Genomic DNA, 5,595 nt, shown 5'->3' with positions numbered 1-5,595 from the left:
AGTGTGAGCAGAATAGAGAAAGAGCTGTGTCTGGCGGCCTCTGTCTGCAGTATGGATATCATTTCTTTGATAAGACTTTCATCTTCTGCCTTTTTTTTTTAATGGTACCTGTGCTTGAACCTAGGGGCATTCTACCTCTGAGCTACACTCCTGGTCCTATCAATTTTTTTTTTTAAACAGGGCCTTGCTAGGCTGCTATATCACTGAGGCTGTGAGGCTGGCCTTGAACGTACAATCCTGCCTCAGCCTTCCAAGTACTATGAGTACAGGCCTAAGGTTTGCAAAACAAAAACAAAAACAAAAGTTTCTCAGCCGGGCGTGGTGGAATCCCAGCATCCGGGAGGCTGAGATAAGAGGATCCCAGTTCGCGGCCAGCCTCAGCTACTTAGTGAGGCCCTCTGCAAGTCAGTGAGACCTTGTTTCAGAATAAAGAATTAAAAATAGCACTGGGCTTCGCTCGGAGGCGCGCGCTTCATCAAGACACTCCTCAAGCTCGCCCGTCTGCATCTCAGGAGCCCAGCTGCTGCCGCCACACCCTCAGCCCGCAGTCCTGGGCGCTGTGTGCCGCCCCGTGCCACGCCCGGGGCGGGCGGAGCGGCACTGGCAGAGTCTTTGCTTAGGACAGAGGGGCTGACGCCCCAGCTCTGTTCTCTCTGTCCTCTGGGGAGCGGCCCCTCCGCTGACCTGGCTGTCAGCTTCTCCACCTAGATGTTTCCCTCTTGACTGTTTCTTGAATCCCTGCGATGGTTACACTTCACTCTGCAAACTTCTGGCACTTTCCAATGCAGAATCCCTTAGACTTCTGTTCTGAACACCATTGGATTTCTTTGCCTATTGACTCACTGCTCCATCTTGCCATCTAGGGGCGGCCCGTGGCCTGGGCCTGGCCTGGCTGCGCATGGGGTAGGCCATTCGCGAGCGCTCCTTCTCTACCAAAGACGAACCCTGGGGAAAGACTTGCAGTGAGAGGTCTCCCCCACCTGGAGGACCACACCAGCACCAGGCCCCAGGCGCCAGGGGAGCTCCAAGCCCCCCTCGGCCGGCCGCACAGAACAGCGCTCAGTACATCAGCCACTCGCTCGAGCCCTGTCCTCCAAGCAGACAAGCATCACGGTCACAGTTGCCAATATGGAAAGTACCTTGGTGTTAAAGTTGGCCAACAGATGTTAGAATCCTCCCAGCGTTTTCACATGCCCCCGCAGAAACAATGAGAACCCCAGGTCTGTTTCTTCTGTGAGAGTTTTTTTTTTTATCGCCTATTCTGTGGTTTTCAAACATTCTCCCTCCTAGTTCCCAAAGGAATATTTTCACTGATACATGTTCAATTTTTAAGACCCAAAGCTGAATTCCAGAGCTGGGCGCGGTGGTACACGCAGGTTTAAGGCCAGCCTCCACAACTTAGCAAAACCCTATTTCAAAATAAAAATTAATTTTAAGAAAAGGGCTGGAGATATAACTGGGAGGTAATCTATTCCTGGGTTCAAGCCCTAGTACCAAAAAAAAAGAGAAAGAAAAGAAAGAGAAAGAAAGAAAGAAAGAAAGAAAGAAAGAGAGAAAATAAAGGAAGGGAAAAGTAGAATTCCAGAGCCAGGTGGGAGCTGCAGAGAACGGGGCCATTTGTGATGGCTCTGTCCCCCCAGAGCATTGGGGCGGAGGGCACCGTAACCGGCTGGCCCGGTTTGCTCTTCCCGGTGAGCCAGGCAGGGGCGGTGTTCTGTGGTTACTAAGTGAAGCAGAGGGGACTATCCTGTGGCATCTCTGCTTGGACCAGAAACTTGGGCGATGAGGGGAGAGAGCCCAGGTGCCCAGCGTGCCCAGAACCACAGGGCACACAGGTTGGGCGTGTGCCGGGTGACCTCTGCTATCTATCTGGGGGACTCGCTCAAAGGGAAAAGCGCTTACCTGCTTTGGTTGGAGGCAAGCAGGGGCCCTGTGCTGGGTGATCGGTACCGAGCCAGGCCCGCCCTCCCAGAGCCCCGGCCAGGATGGCCGATCCCCGTACGGGGGTTCCATCGTTTTAGCTCACTAATGTTGAGACCAATGCTTCTCTGAGTAGATCTCAGTTGTTGTTATTATTATTATTATTAATTTTTTTACAGTATTGGGAATTGAAACCAGGGGCATTGTACTACCAAGCTACATCCCCGGCCCCATTTTTTTTTTATTCTTTATTTTGAAACAGGGTCTAACTAAGTTGCAGAGGGCCTCACTAAGTAGCTGAGGCTGGCCGCAAATCTGTGGTCCTCCAGCCTCATCCTCCCAAGTACTGGGATTACAAGCGTGTGCTGCCACACCTGACTCAGTCTTTAAAAGCCACTGAGCTGGGCGTGGTGGCGCACGCTTGTAATCCTGAGCTTGGGAGGCAGAGACAGAAGGGTCCTGTAGGTTAAAGCCAGCCACGCTGGCTTAAGAGACCCTGTTTCCAAAAATTATATAAAATAGGTCTGGGAGTGCAGCCCGGAGGTAGAAGGGTTTCCAGGAACCCCAGTACCACACACACACACAAAAAAAAAGCCGCTGAAAAGTAAAATAAAGATTTAAGACATCCTAGCTCCTAGAATATAATGATATAATGCTGAGGAAGGTGGCGTTGTTGTATTACTCTGATGCTCCTGACTGGAATATATACATATATTATACATTCATATGTACTGTATATTATGCATATGGAGAGACCTGGAATACAAACATGTATAAATATATGTATTCAAAGTCTAAAGGGCTACTGTCAGTTGCATTCCTGCTTCAGTGCTGAGCATGCGTGGAGATGAAAGGAGATGGCCCGGGCCCTGCGCGCAACACAGCCTCTGTCCAACCAAAGTCAAAAGGGATGAACTTTATGACCAGTCTACTGACTGTGGATTTTGAACTTTTCGTTCACAGGGGAAAATAGATTATGTAATATTTATCATGCCATTTATCTTGTTTGCCATTTGAAGATATCTTCCTTCCGGTATGATGGAAGAGCTGGGGTCCAGCCCAGCGCCGAGGAGCGTACCTAGCATTTGTGAGGTTCTGGGTTCCATCCCCAGCGCCACACTCCCCAAGAAAAGAGAGCACCAAAACAGACCCACAGCCTGACTGATGGATGGAGCTGCCTAAGTTCTACAAAAGGCTAATGGTTCTGTGATTTTTCCCTGCATGTTCCTGCCGCTGGCAGGAATCTGTCAAAATCCCAAGCGTGAGATGTGAATATTACACACAAGAACATGTCTGAATGGTACCCACTTTTTTTTTTTTTTTTGCAGTACTGGGGATGGAACCCAGGGGCATTCTACCTCTGAGCTACACCTCCAGCCCTATTTTTTTTGAGGGGGGGGCAGTATTGGGGATTGAACCCAGGGGCATTCTACCTCTAGGCTATACCCCTATCCCTTTTTTTTTTTTTTTTTGTGGATCTGGGGGTGGACCCAGGGGCATTCGACCTCCGAGCTACACCCCCTGCACTATTTTTTATTCTTTATTTTGAAACCAGGTCTCACTGAGTTGCAGAGGCCTCACTAAGTAGCTGAGGCTGTCCGCGAACTGCGATCCTCTGGTCTCAGCCTCCCGAATGCTGGGATTACAAGCGTGCGCCACCACGTCCGGCCCTATTTTTTATTCTTTATTTTGAAACAGGGTCTCACTAAGTAGCTGAGGCTGGCCTCACTAAGTACTGAGGCTGGCCGTTAACCACCATCCTCCTGTCTCAGCCTCCAGAATGCTGGGATTGTAAGTGTGCACCACCACGCCCGGCTCCCTACTTTTCATTTCTTGAGGATGCCAGAGCATCCCTTCATGTTGGCACTGGAGTTGTTGTTTACATTAAGCAAACGTGAAGTGTGGAGTTGCTACACACACACAGGTGCGGGATGAATACTTGCACTGGAAGGTGCTCTTCACTCTGACGGAGGGCCCCGGGGAGCTGGCTGTGGTGGTGCACACCTTTAATTCCAGGACTTGGCAGGCTGAGACAGGAAGAGTGCATGTTTGAGGCCAGCCTCAGCAACTTAGCAAGACCCTGTTTCAAATTAAAAAAAAAAAAAAAAAAAAAGCTGGGTGTGGTGGCGCACACTTAGAATCCCAGTACTTGGGAGGCTGAGACAGGAGGACTACGCAGGTTCGAAGTCAGCCTCAACTACTCAGGCTCTCAGCAATTTAGTGAGACCCTGTTTCCAAATAAAATATAAAATAGGTCTAGGAGTATAGCCCAGAGGTAGAAAACCCCTGGGTTCCACCCCCAGTACCAAAAAAAAAAAAATACACATACACACACACACACACACACACACACACACACACGTGCGCGCGTGCAGGGCTGGGGGTGTAGCTCAGAGGTAGAACGCCCCTGGGTTCCATCCCCAGTAACTAAAACAAAAAGGTTCTGGTGTCCCGTGGTCGTCACATGGCCAGCAGCCCTGCGGGGAGCCTGCGGCCCCTGCAGCCTGTGCGCCCTCTGACTCTCTCTGAGGCCCGCGGGAGGCTGCACCGTGACCAGAGCACCCTCGAGTGGGGACGAGTTCGGAAGAGCTGGAGTGCATGCTGGGGAGCCTGGGCTTCAGTGTGCGGCCACTGGCGGTGGTTTAAGATGGCGGCATCAGAGACCCATACACAGGAAGGGGCTCCCTTGTGGCTGCACCCATATGGAAAATGCTCTCTCTCTCTCTTTTTCTTTTGGTACTGGGGATTGAAACCAGGGACATTCTACTCTGAGCTGCACCCGCAGTCCTTTGTATTTTTTATTTTGAAACAAGGTCTCGCTAAGTTGCCGAGGCTAGCCCTGAACCTGCGATCCTCCTGTCTCAGCCTCCCAAGTTCTGTGGGGAATGCTCTTTTGTTTCCTAGTTGAAGTGGCCTAGCCTTGTAGACTCACCTACTTGGATTTTTAAGCCTCCACAAAGCATTTGTTGCTGTACAATAGTTTTTTTAGGACTACCTACATCTGTGACCTTCCTGAGTACAAGGAGAACATTCCAGAGCAAGTGTCGGACACGTGTGCGGCCGCTTGGCCCTCTTCTCCCTGCGCCTCTCAGCCCGGGCCCTCCAGCCTCCTGTCATCCCTGGAATGTGCCAGCATGCGCCGGCACTTGGTGTTCTTTTTGCTGGAACGTTCTCCCCCAGGACCTGCATGGCTCACCGGTCATTCCCTGAGGTCCCGGCCATCCTCCATCAGCTGGGCCTCCCTGGCCTCATCCGCGCTGGCCAGCACTGGCTGGTCTCCACTGGCCGCCAATCTCCCTCGTGTCTGCTCCTTCCCACCTGTGTCCCCACTGGGAGGTCTGCGGGAGGAGAGCAGGGGTTGGTTCCCGTGAGGCGCGGTATCCCTGCAGGGCCCGGAGCTGGGCTCGCACACGCCGGGCCGGGCGGTCAGGAAGAAGGCCGGATTCTGAGCGGGGCGGGCTCTGTTGTTAGATTCCTCGCGGTCCCGGTGCGCCTCTCAGAAGCCGCCTAAAGAAGGCGGTCGACAACACTGCCGTTTAGTTCTGAATTCAGAGGCGTCCTCAACGAGAAATGATGATTGTGTTTAGAAACGAACACCAGATGCTCTCACTCATCAGGGCCGCCGATGTCGTCTCTCCTCCCGCAGGTCGGAGCTCAGTGGCGTGACCTGTCAAC

The sequence above is a fragment of the Muscardinus avellanarius genome (assembly GCF_963383645.1).
Source record: "Muscardinus avellanarius genome assembly, chromosome: 11".
In the NCBI taxonomy this organism is placed as follows: domain Eukaryota; kingdom Metazoa; phylum Chordata; class Mammalia; order Rodentia; family Gliridae; genus Muscardinus; species Muscardinus avellanarius.
The sequence above is the reverse complement of the archived record's forward strand: the minus strand, read 5'-3'. Positions refer to the sequence as shown.